The 13292-nt window shown below is 51.3% G+C and overlaps 1 protein-coding gene across 3 annotated transcripts in view; it reads right to left on the bottom strand.

Annotated features, from left to right (window-relative positions):
- Positions 1-552, bottom strand: part of LOC124231437 (homeobox protein PKNOX1-like) — a 57583-nt gene extending 57031 nt beyond the window's left edge. For 2 of the 3 annotated variants that reach the window (XM_046648238.1, XM_046648242.1), the window contains exon 1: positions 423-552. The gene's annotated coding sequence lies outside the window, so the exon portion shown is untranslated. The remainder of the gene's footprint in view (positions 1-422) is intronic. The other variant, XM_046648241.1, reaches the window with a different exon arrangement.
- Positions 553-13292: the final 12740 nt, after the last annotated feature.

Raw genomic sequence — 13292 nt, 5'->3', positions numbered from 1 at the left:
CCGCGCCCCAACCCCCGCCCCGCCCCCGCCCGCGCAAGGGGCGCGCGCCGCGCTCCGAAAGGGACGGTTAGGAGCGCGCGCCTCAGCAGCGGGCCCCGCGCGGCGGCGGCGGCGGCGGCCGCGCCTTCCAGAAATTTCCGCGTCCCTCAACCCACACGGAAAAACAAGCGGGGCGCGCCCCCGCGCCGGCCCGGCGGACAGTGCCCCTCCCCGCGGCCTCGGCTCCCCTCCCCCACCCGCGCCCCCTCCCCGCCCCCTGCCTCGGGCGGCGGGTCCGGCGCGGCCCTCCCGGGCGGCGGCGGCCCGCGGAGACCCAGGCGGCGGTGGCGGGGCGGCGGCCGCGGCGCCTGCGGGCCGGCGTGATTGATAGGGACGGGGCCGGGGAGCGGCGGCGGCGGCGGAGCGGTTGAGTGACAGCTTACCTGGGTGCCAATCTTCATCACACTGACAAGCGGCTGCAGCAATCGGGACCCGCAGTGCCGCGCCCGCGTCCAACCGTCACGCCGACGCTGGGCCACGCGACACAGCCTCGCTCAATGGGAGGAGGGCGACGCCGACGCGCGCCGCATCAATATTCACATAGGGGGCGGGGCCTGCCGGGCCCGGGCCCCGCCCCGTCCCTGCGCCGCGGCGGCGTGGGGCGGGGCCCGCGCACCGGGGGCGGAGAGCGAGGCGGGGGCGGGCGGCGGCCGGCCCCGCCCCCGCCTCGCGCCCGAGCCAGACCCCGCCCCCCGCAGGCAGGGCTCCCTCCTCATGACTATGCAGATGAGGGCGTGGCCTGGGCTCGCGCCACGCCCCCTCGCTCAGCTCCGCTGCCCGGCGAGCCTGGAGCGGCTCGGGTGGGCCGAACCACGCGCTGCGCTGCGGCGGAGCGGGTGGGCGGTACTATCGCGGAGGAGGCGCCCGCCGCTCTCCGCGCCCCCGGCTGCAGGTGGGACCCGGCGGACCCCGGCGCCTTCGGAGGCCCTCGGAGGCCGGGCCGCACGGGCGTCCGGCGCCGAATCTCCCTCTCCTGCGCGGCGCCCCCTGTGTGTGCAGGCCCGCGGCAGCCCTGGCTTGTCCCGGTGGGCGCGGCCCGGGCGGCTCGGCGGGTGGGCATTTGGGCCCCAAACCGCGGCGGTGGGGTGCTCGGCGCCCGCGGTCTGCCCACGACCGGCCAGACCCCTGGCGTCATGTGTCCCCGGGGTGCGGGCTCCGGCCACTGCTGCAGGCTCGCCACTGGTCCGCGCTCTGCCTTCAATACACCTGTCTCCCGGGTGACCCACGCAGGCCCTCTCTGCAGGTGAAGCGGCCTCCCTAGGGGTACGCGGCAAGTGTCGTCTGCATTCCAAGGTGAACGATCAACGACTGTTGCACTGCGCCCCCAGGTCCCGCCGGTGGCCTTGCCCTCCGAACGTCAAGGGTCGTCCTACTGGCCATTCATTGTTGCAGGAACATTCGCTCCGCCGTCTGGAGTCCATACATAGCTTGGAGAAGGGCCCCCCTGGCGGCTCCCACGCTGCCCCGGGAAGAGGCAGACCCAGGACAGGAACCTGTGGCTGGAGGAGCCTGGGTAGGTCCAGTCGTGAACAGCCCGGAATGACATTCCTCATAAGTCTTCAGGGCTGCACGAACGCGGTGATGCCACAGCAGTATCTGCGGGGCCCTGCAGAACGGCGCTCTCCAGAGAGAAGGTTGCAGCAGGGCCTGGCCGAGGGGAGACCAGTGAGCACGGACTGGGACCCAAAGTTAGAGGGGGCGCCACAAACTCCGTGATCGGCCGCTACCCAATGTGCGGGGTCCAGTGTTACCAAGAATTTTAAGACAGGGAGAGCAGAACAGTAAAGCAAGTGGGGGCCCTCCTGAGCCGCGGCCCTGTGGGACTGCTGGTCCAGGGGGGCCATGAAGCAGCCCTGGTCTCCCTCGCCTCACCCTAGCCCCCACCCTGGTCTGAAGCTTTCATCTGGTTCCCATCAAGGAGAGGAGGCAGCAGGGGTTTTGGAACCGGGAGGACCTGGGTGTGTGCTGTCCGTGTGGTACAAGCCACAAGGCACGTGAGGCCCATCTGGTCTTCTCTGCCTGCACCCCATGATCTGCACCCTTCCTTTTCCTCTTTTCCTGGCTATCTCCAGAAAAAAGAGGAAGGGCTGGAAGCACCATCAGCAGTCACCTCCAGGTCTTCTGGCCCTGGGGCTCACACATTTGGGGGCCCTCTTCAGGGAAAATCACTCCAGATTAAGTAGGTGTGGGGCCTTGGAAGGGCAATGCTTCCTTAGCTTCCCTTTGCTTCCCCCAGGCCGCCTCCCTCATGCTGAGCCCCAGGTGGTTCCAAACCAAAAGAGCATTTGTAGCAACCAGCCATTCTGGCTCTTCTCTTTCCAATTTCTTTTCTAAAGATTTGTTACTGTTTTCCCAAGGACCACGTTTAGCTGTGTGAAGCAAAGTCCACATATAATTGTTCAGAGAAACGGGATGACGCGGTGGGGGACAGTCCAGGAGGCAGAGGAGTGCTTGAGAGAAGCCACTGGGAAAGGCAGAAGGAACTCTGCCTGGGTTCCAGCCGTGTCTCAGGCTGCAGAGGGGTGGGCGGGTGGGGGAGTATAAAAGAAAGGTAAGGCTTGGACCCTGCCTGGCAGAACTTACGATCCAGCACACAAAGCAAGTGGCTGCCTGGCTGGGCACGAGGAGAGGTTCTGTGCTGTGCGGGGCTGAGCTGGGGGAGGTGGGCAGGCCGGGCTTGGGCTGTCTTTATAGGATGGCTGGGATCTGGAGGCTTCCATAAGAAAAACGAGCGAGGGGCCAGCCCGGTGGCGCAGCGGTTAAGTTCGCACGTTCTGCTTCTCGGAGGCCCGGGGTTCACCGGTTTGGATCCTGGGTGCAGACATGGCACCGCTTAGCACACCATGCTGTGGTAGGCGTCCCACATATAAAGTAGAGGAAGATGGGCACGATGTTAGCTCAGGGCCAGTCTTCCTCAGCAAAAAGAGGAGGACTGGCAGTAGTTAGCTCAGGGCTAATCTTCCTCAAAAAAAAAAAAAGAAAAAAGAAAAATGAGCGAGAAAACCACTTACAAATAAGGGCAAGTCTCTCGGCTTAAGGCGGCCAGTGTGGCTGATGCATAAGTTGCTTTGGTTTGCATGGGTGGCTAGGGCGAGAAGTCACCAGCAATGAGTAGGGGATGATCCTTTTCAAAATACAGGTCAGACCACATCACTGCTTGACTCAACCCCTCCAAGAGCTCCCCATCTCATTCAGAGAAAAAAGTCCTTATAGTGGCCCTCAAGGGTCTACATGATCTTCTTTCTCCCCCTGCACCTTTGACCTCAGCTCCCCTCACCCACTCTGTTCCAGTCTGCCTCCTTGCTGCTCTTCACTCACTCCTGGTGTGATTCAGCCCCAGGGCCTTTGCACTAGCTATTCCCTCTGCCTGAAGGACTCTTCCCAAAGATAACTGCATGGCTGTCTCTCTCACCTCCCCAAAGTCTTTCTCAACATCACTTTCTCCAAAGAGGCTTAAAGTTGAAAACTCCTAACCCACTCCCTGTCCCCCTCCTTCCTTCTCCGTGGTACTTGTGTAGATACATGTAACATATGAGGTAACGGCGTAACCAGAGAACTTCTATCTATTGTCCAACACCTCTCCCACACACACATAAACAGTAGGATTTATGTTCCATAGGAGTAAGAATTTTACTCAGTTTTGTTCACTGATGTATGCTGAGCACGTGTACTAGTGCCTGGCAAATAAATATTTGTTGAATGCATGAATGAATGTTTCTAAGACATGGGGTATTGGTTATGTATTGCTTCATGACAGATTATCAGAAACTTAGTGGCTGAAAACAACACACATTTATATCCCACCATTTCTGTGGGTCAGGAATCCTGGCATGGCTTGCCCAGGTCCTCCGCTTCAGGCCCTCACAAAGGTGTCAGCCGGGGCTGGGGTCTCACTTGAAGCCTTGACTGGGGAGGGATGCATTTCCAGGCTCACATGGTTGTTGGCAAGGCTCAGTTTCATGCCACTTGGGCCTCTCCAGAGAGGAACTCAGGACATGGCAGCTTGCTTCATGGAAGCTAGCAGGGAAGGGAGTCTGCCAGGAAGACAGAAGCTGCCTCTTATATAAAGTAATCCCAGAACGACATGCCATCACCTTCGCCTGTTCTTTTGGTTAGAAGCAAGTCGCAGGTTCTGCCCACACTCTAGAGCAGGGGATCACACGAGGACATGACCACCAGGATTTGAGGAGCATAGGGTGAGGGTTGTCCCTCCACCACACAATTCATTTTCACATCCATAGACTAAAGTCATTCGCATCATCACCCGTTCTCTATGTAGACTGTGAAATAGCTCAAAGGCAATGAAAAGCCAGAATCAGATAACCCAGAGGGTGATCTCTAAGGAATGGACATTTCCCACTGGAGGTACCCAGTAATCCTTTTTGCTTATTCCAAGCCTCCTTACTTTGCTAGGCCTGCTGTAACAAAGTACCACGAACTCGGTGGCTTGAACAATAGAAGTCCAAGGTCAATGTATCAGCAGGGCCATGTGTCTCTCAGTCAGTAACCTAACACCTGCTCGGCAGTAAAATGTTTATTGAGGATGCACTCAGGAGAGGCGGCCCTTTGTCCCTTTGTCTTCAGTGCTTACCTGCCGGCAAGGCAAGACATGTTCACCTGAAATGACAGCCATCAAGATGAAACGCCACAGTGGAGGAACCTCGACTCCTGGCTTTACTCTGACTGCACAGGCTTTGGCCAACCTTCCCCGTGAAAAAGCCTTTGTCCCAGCCACCTGCCCCAGGACAGCTGTGTTGATGGCAAGAAGCTTCTCTCTGTGTCTCCTATTTCACAGCATCTTCCTGGTCTCAGTCAGGCCAGAACTTCTCAGTCAGAAGTCGCATCATGACGGCTGCCCGAACCTTGGGTAGATGACAGGCCCCCTGAATCTAGCCTGCAACATTTGTGCCCCTCCTGAGGAAAGCAGGGGGTTTTATTTTTTTGAGGCAGACTAGAGCAGGCCTGCCCAGGCCACAGTGGCTGCAGGTGGCAGAATGACCTGGCTGTTTCCTTGCAAACAGCAACTTTCTGAGATGAGCTGCTGCTTCAGTTTTCTTTAAGATTGAGCTAGTTTCTAAATTAGGTTCACAGTCAAGAATGGTTGAGATGTCATTTTTGTAAAAATCTGTTCTCGTTGCAGTTACAAAAGTAACAACAAAAGCCTTTGTGGGGCCGAGCTGACTCTGTTCTACTTGTTGCGGCCAGGCATAGGGGGGCAGGGAGGTAGACAGACAAAGCCCGCCTCTGCCTGAAGCTTCCAGCCAGGGTGCACACCCACTTACTGGTCCAAGAAACGGAGCCAATAAGCAGAATCAGACTCCTCTTTATTGTTTGCTGTCGGGCGATCCAATGTAAACATTACTCGGAGGCCCCTGGCTTATTTCACTCAGCATAACGTCCTCCACGTTTATCCATGTTGTAACATGTGTCAGCATTTCCTTCCTTTAAGGCTGAATAAAATCCATTATCTGGATAGACCACATTTGGTTTATCCATTCATCAGTCGATGGACAAGGGGTTCCACCCCTTGGTTATTGGGGATAATGCTGCTATGAACATGGGTATGCAAAGTCTGTTTGAGTCCCAGCTTTCAGTTCTTTTGGATAAATACCCAGAAGTGAGATTGCTGGATCATAGGGTAACTCTGTGTTTAGCTTTCTGAGGAAGCTCCATGCTGTTTTCCACCATGGCTACACCACTTCACGTTCCCACCAGCAGTGAACAAGGATTTCAATTTCTCCACGTCCTCACCAACACTTGTTATTTTCTGGTTTTGATAGTGGCATCCTAGTGGGTGTGAGGTGGTACCAATGATTTTTAAGACCTCTTTGGTCCCAAATTTCTTTAGCGCTCTCTCCCCTCATACCTTATAAAACGCTCAAGAGGTTAAATTTATAACATAAGGAATCTCCTAAATATGAGGAATGGGGAAGTTTAGACTTAAATTCCCCAGAGCATTTAGAATGAGTCTTTACACCCCCCTGAAGTCTCTTGGCCAGGGACTCATGTCACCCTTCATAGCTGGCTTTGGGTTCATGAAAGCATCTGGTCTTAGAAATTAAAACCGAGAAATTGTTTTAAAAGATTTTTATTTATTTAAAATTACAATAAGAAATATCTATGTTATTCTATGATAACAATTAACATTTTATATAAGAAAAAATTATTTTCCTAAACAAAAGATGATTAGTGAGAAGAGTGGAATTGTTTCACATTTTTGCAAATCTCTTTCATGTCTAGCTTAATAGAAGTCAACTGGATTCTCAGATCTGCTTCTGTGGTCAGTCTGTTGTGATATATTGTTTCCGTTGACGTGTGTGAAGAAAATTCGGCCTTGCAGAGATGTGTGTTGGAAAATGGAGCAATATTTAGATAGCTACTCCACCAGGACTGACATGTGGCTGTTTCTTAAAGGTTTGTTGCAGTGTGGACCACACCACATCAACGAACTTGTCAGGCTGTTAGACTAAAAACCATTGGTCTCTCTGGCACTTCAAATGGATCTATTACCCACAAGTGACTTTGTAACATGGCTATAGGGTCATTTGGAAAATATTAATCCATCGCATTATGCAGACATTCCAACTTGACACATTTCACTAAACAATATTTAGAAATCACAGTTGTTAATATAACCCCCTACCTCATCAGAAGAGTCTTCAAGTATTGGAAAGTGATCAAGATTGCAGTGACAGGGACAGCTTTTCCAGAATTCTAATTTTCACTTGAAAGTTCAAATTTTATGGTAGCAAATACTGTCCATTGGTTTCTTTGAAGTGACAAACTCGCTTTGTTCATGTTTAAGAAAATATCTGCCAATACCCAAGTCTGAATAACCAAACGTTTGCTTGGCAGTTGTCCTTTCAAGTAAAAACGGTGTTCCATGAAAAGGACAGCAGCCACGTCGGCTTGCCCAACCTCACAGGTGCAATGCCTCCAGGCAGCCGCCATGCTTGCAGCCACCACAGCAGAACATTATGTGTACTTCCCACTTCCTCGCACAGAAGGGTAGGAAGTCTCGAATCCAACAGTCAGGATTTAATAAAATTAATACATTAATGAATTCTGCTTCGTCAAGGACGTTCTTAGTGAAACTGCCCCTTTTTTTACAGTGAGTGCATGGCAATAAGAGCATCGCGACGAGCAGGAGAATTTGGGGCCACTGCCTTGATCTGTGCAGAGCATTCCCATTTGACCCGCCATTGATTTTGTGCCATCCTTGCAAATGTCACCGTGAAAAAGGCAAGGAAGGTCTTAGGATTATTACAAAAATAGTTTTGACCATGCAGACTCCTGACCGGGTCTTGGGGGTCCTGGGGGCCCATGGCCCACACTTTGAGAGTAGTTGGTTAGCCTTTAATGTTACACAGAGGGATGAGTTCTTTGAATTGATTTCTAATTAGTTATTCAACAGAATCTCTTTTTAGAGTTTTCTCTTCCTCCTTTACATGGCTCACTTGCTTATTAATTCGTAATCGAGAGCTAACAGGGTGCGAGGTCGCGCGTCGGGTGTTACATGTTACACGCAGGCTCCCCTGCTTTTTATTCTGCTTGGAGTTCAGTTTTTACACACTCCTCCAGGAACCCACACACCACACGCCAGGAACTGTTCAAATACTGTAACACAGCATATGCTCCAAAGATTCTCCGTTACTCCATCCTATAATCCGGCAACAGCCAGCGCTTCTGAGACGGTTTGTTGACGAGGTCAGTGAACATGGAAATGCGGGCACCAACAGCGGGACGGAGCCAGCAAGCGCACTCAGGCGGCAAGTGATTCAGGTCATACAAATCATGTTCTCCCAGCACAAGGGAACTGAACCACAAATGAATAACAGAAAGATAACCGGAAAACCACCCAATGTCTGGAAACTATATAGCACACCTGCGGTAAAATACACATAACATTTGCCGCTTTGGCCATTGGTGAGCGCACAGTTCAGTGACCCTGAGTGCACTCAGGTTGTGCCACCATCACCGCCACCCGGCCGCAGAGCTCTTTCATCCTGCGAGCTGCCACTCTGGCCGCTGGTCAGGAGCTCCCCACCCGCTCCCCCAGCCCCTGGCCCTCACAGTTCTACTTTCTGTCTCTCTGGCTCCCCCAGAGCCTCATGTGAGTGGAATCATGCGGCGTTTGTCCTTTTGTGACTGGCTTATTTCACTTGGCCTGGTGTCCTTGGGGTTCATCCATGTGTGCATGGATCAGAATTTCTGTCCTTTTAAGGCTGAATGATATTCTGTTGTATGTAAAAAAAAAAAAGAAAGAGAGAGAGAAGGAGAGAATTTCTAGACGAGCTCAATGAAGAGCTGAAACACGATAACCAACAGCAGGGCAGGGCAAGCCGGCAATGCAGGAGGCCCAGCTACGAACAAAAGGCTCGGGATTCAGGACAGAGAGTGGACTGGGCCTGAGCCAGATGTGTGGGCATCCCATTTGAAGGGAGGGCACCGGCATGCTCAGACAGGGTAAAGGACGCACAATAAGAACTGTGAAATGACACAGTGTGTGCGGCTGGCACTGGCCATGGACTTAGCTGCACTGGGGCAAATGGTACTTCCTGAGCTTTGGAACCGATGGTGATGAGTGTTATGTGTCAACTTGGCTGGGCTAGGGTGCCAAGTTGTGTGATCAAACATGGGTCTAGATGTTTCTGTAGAGGTATTTTTTAGATGTGATTAACATTTAAATCAGCAGACTTTGAGTAAAGCAGATTGCCCTCCATAATGTGGGTGGGCCTCACCCAATCAGTTGAAGCCCTTAAGAGAAAAGACTGAAGTCCCCCGAAGAGGAAGGAATTCCACCAGCAGACCACCTTTGGACTCAGATTTGAGTGTCAACAGCAACTTTTACCAGAATTTCCAACCCAGCCGGCTCTCCAAATTTCGCTCTTGTCAGCCCCCACAATGGCATGAGCCAAATCCTTAAAATAAATCTGTCTGTCTATCTATTTCTGTTTCTCTGGAGAACCCTAAGACAGTCCTCCCCCTTCTGTCTCTATCTAGGCCCTTATGATGGCATCTTGAGGCCATCGGGAGAGCCAGCATATGTCATTCATTTACCACACCATTTCCTCATTCTCAACTGCAGACGGCCAAGGCTACTGTGGGATGACCTTGGAAGGCCAGCATCCAGGTCAGCCACTCTCCCATGGTTCTTGCTAGAGGGATTATGCAGTTGAGGATCAGTCTCAGAAAATATGCTTTCAAATCCTGTTGTCCTGCTTCCCTTCTGCCTGGCAGTCAGCGTTCTTGGGAAGGTTGTCCTCCTGCCCTCAAGGCCCCCAGGGCTCAGACACTCCCACCTGGAGGGGCTCTGGCTGCCTGCCTGGCTGAGGAGGCGGCGGGGGATGGAGAGAAGAGAGAGGGACTGAGAGGCAGTGGTCTGGCTGTGGACCCCTATCCCGCCTCCCTGCCCGCCAGCTGGCCATGTCAGCCTTTGCAGGGACTCGCTTCACTGTGGCACGTCTGTGGAGGCTGAAGAAGGATGCCCAAGGGAAGAGGGAGGCAGAGCTGCCACACTGCCCTCCTGTACTCGGGACAGCATGAAGTCAGCAAAACAAAGAACGTCAAGCTGAAAAAAATTTTCTTCTTCTTGTCCCCTCATTCTTGGCTGTCTTTCTAATCTTGCTGAAATGGATGTTGACCATTTCTCAAGACATCAGAGAACAGAGCTGCTGTTTCCGCAACATATTTTGTTTTTTTAAGATTGGCCCTGAGCTAACATCTGTTGCCAATCTTTCCTCTTTTTTCTTCTTCTCCTCAAAGCCCCCTAGTACCTAGTTGTATATTCTAGTTGTATGTCTTTCTGGTTGTGCTGTGTGGTGCACTGCCTCAGCGTGGTGCGATGAGTGGTGCTAGGTCCGCACCCAGGATCCAAACTGGTGAAACCCTGGGCTGCTGAAGTGGAGTGCCCAAACTCAACCACTCAGCCACAGGGCTGTCCCCTGCAACATATTTTCAATGAGAAAAAGAGAGAGAGAGAACAAAGCCTGGGCTGGACTGGTGGGCTTGGTCCCACAGCTCCCCTTCCTCGGCCCCCGAGTTAGGGGGGCTGTGTCACTGTCTCTTTCGCTGCCCATCGGACTGGACAGGTCTCTTATTTTGCTGCATCCACATATATTACATGCCTACAAATAAATGCACTTTTGTTATGTACAAATATTAGTCAGGATTGGTGGAAAGATGAAAGAATAGACTCTTGCCAGAAAACAGAAAGCGCTCACAAAATTCTAGAGCTGGAAGGAACCTCTCCAGGTCCTTTTATGGGGAGGAAACCGCCTGGACAGGTCAAGACTCGCAGCAGCCCCACGGCGCCGTGAGGACGAGGGCCGGGTCCTCATCCCGGCTAGTGCTCTTCACTTCACTTCACTTACCTGGGTGTCCTCTTTTCCTACTTTCAGTGTGAACAAGGACCCCAAACTCTTGCCTAATAAGGATCTTTAGAAGGCTTGTTAAACAACAGGGTGGAATCATGTATCATTAGCTTAGGTTTTGGTAATTATATATAAAAGTGTTCAAAGTCTTTTAAAAGTATTTCTTGCTTATTCACAGATTCCCCTGTGTCCTTATTTACACCATCTTATCCTCTGACCCAAGGGGTGCTAACAAAGATAAGCTTCAACTCCTGTCTTGTTTCGATCATCAGCAATCCCAAATTAGCAAAGACTTGCGTACACTCATGTCTGTTCTATGTCTTAGGAACACTGGGGAGGCCCAGAGCTACAGAATAATTTGGGGCACATTTTTTTCACTTTGGCAGGATCCGTATTGCCTTTCATCATGATTAGCATTTCTCGAAACAGTTGTGGATCCCTTCCACCGAGCCACGGAGGAATGCAACTGTGCTGCTCCGTGCCCCCGCCAATTCCATGGTTTACGCAGACTAACACGCACTCAGATCTTTGAGGCGAGCTGCTGACATAATGATGAGGCCTTCTTTTCCTTTCTGAGTTTTCATACCAGATGATTTCTAGTCTTTAGCTAATTCCTCTTATGCTCTTATAGAAAGCTCAGGGGTTTGTAAGAAGCCAGTGGTGTCTTCTTGAATATACATCTTCCCAAGTCGGGATGCCTTGGTTGGTCTTCAAGAACATGCGCGCATCTTTACAGCACAACTTTCAATGCTCTGTCATTCCACACACCTCAGCCTGCACTTTTTACAATACAGACTTTGTGCTGTGATCGGCACAGTTTCCTAAATATCCTGGCTTCTCTCATTGGCTCACTCATTCTCCAAACTCACAAAACCACCACATGTTAACGTGAGCCAGGTTGGAGGAAATTAACCAGCAGCTTATTTTTATTCACTGTGCTCATCTGCCTCTGGGAACCTGTGATTTATAAATAAAAATTTATTATTTATCATTTACGAGGCTGGAAATGTTACACATATGGGACTCTAGAAATAAATTGTCAGCTACTGGGCAACATATTTTTGATATATTGCATATCTATTTCCTCCGTCACCAATTTGCCCAGATGGGTTTCCAGTTTGTCAGACGAAGATTGAATCCTCCGTGGAGCCTCCGTGCTTTGAAAGTTTTATCTTCCTCTTTCACAGCCGGTCTTCCCATGGGCTCTCACCTGTCTTCTGTCTCCTTGTCAACAGTACCTCAAGGTGAGATGCAATAATTTGAGGGCCACAGAGTATTAACCCAGTCTTGTATTCATGTGGCATTCTTCCCCAAGGAGCGACAGGTGCTCTAAGGACAGTGACGCAGGGTACGGCACTGCTGTGCAGAAGACAGCGGCTGGTATTCTTATTATTTTTTAACTTTATTTTGGAAATTTTCACATACACAAAAGTAGAGAGAAGAGTATAATGAACCTGTGTGTTCCCATCATCTAACTGTAAAATCACTTACATTTTGCCAATCTTATTTAATCTATTTCCCATCCTCTTCCCCCATTAAGTAGTTTAAAACAAATCCCAGACATCATGTTATTTCTCTGCAGTAGGATGCAAGTGTTGATAATTCCATTTTATAGGAAAATAGAGGCACTAAAAAGTTAAGAATCTCATCCTAAATGATACAGTGAGTCCGTGGGGAGGGTAGGTGCCAGAAGTTGACTTCCCCCATCCTGACACTGCGCCCACAAATGACTGGCTTAGTTACACATGGGGCATGACAATCTCAGCTGGGGCAAAGATATTCAAACAGATTAACCACATAGACAGATTGATCTCAGTCCAAAGAGTAACTCAATAAATTTAAAGAGTTTACTTTCTGAAACTAAATATCACAGTCCTTTTAAAGAATAATTAGGAAACTAAATCCCCAAGGTGACATTTGCTCGGAAGAATGTTATTTAAAATCCAAACCTATGGAGTCAGAAAGAATAGATGTGTGACCTTTTGGTCGACTGCAACTCTAAAAATACTTGTTTTTGTTGTTGCATTGGCAATGCCAACATTCCTGCGAGGAGAGAGAATTTATAGCAAACACCATCTCCCCTAAGACGTCTTAATGTCCGGGGTTTTCTCCTGACCAGTGTTGGAGCTCTGGGTACCTGGGGCCATCAGGGGGACCTTGCCAGACGCATCTCCAACCTTGGGTCTCCCCGGGGGGGTGTGGCTTTCAGGGCGGCTCCCAGAGGCGAGAGGGCTGATTTGGGAGCTTCATTTGGTCCCTTGTGGTGGCCCTGGGAAGCTGTATCTTAACAAAGAATTTGATGGGTCTGTCCCCGGTTCCTGGGAGAGGGCCTCTAACCCCTCAGACCACACCTGAGTTTATCTAACAAGGTGACTAGTTAGGATGGGAGCCCATCCTGCCAGAAAGACCACCCGTGGGCTTAGGGCTTGGGACTTTGAGCCAAGTGATATCAGACTGGCCTCTTGACCTCCAGGCAGAGGAGGGGGCTGGAGAGTGAGATCAGTCACATGACCAGTGATTCAATGGTGCCTGTGTAATAACCCCTAAGAAGAACTCCAGGTGCTGGAAACTCAGGTGAGCTTCACACACACTGATGTGCAGGAGGGTGTCACCCCTGAGGACACAGAAGCTCCGCACCCGAGGCCCTCCCAGACTTCACCCCGTGGGTCTCTTTAGGCTGGTCCTGATTCGTCTCCTCTGTGGTAAAGCTATCCTCATCAGTATACTGCTTTCCTGAGTTCTGTAGAGTCACTGTAGCAAATGATTGAACTGGGGGGGGGACCCCTAAATTTGTAGCTAGCAGGTCAGAAGCATGAGTGATCTGGAACCCCAAAAGTGCGGCTGGCATCTGGAGTGAGGGCAGTCTTGTGGGGGACTGTG

The sequence above is a fragment of the Equus quagga genome, chromosome 21 (assembly GCF_021613505.1).
Source record: "Equus quagga isolate Etosha38 chromosome 21, UCLA_HA_Equagga_1.0, whole genome shotgun sequence".
Classification (NCBI taxonomy): Eukaryota; Metazoa; Chordata; class Mammalia; order Perissodactyla; family Equidae; genus Equus; species Equus quagga.
The sequence above is the reverse complement of the archived record's forward strand: the minus strand, read 5'-3'. Positions and strand labels throughout refer to the sequence as shown.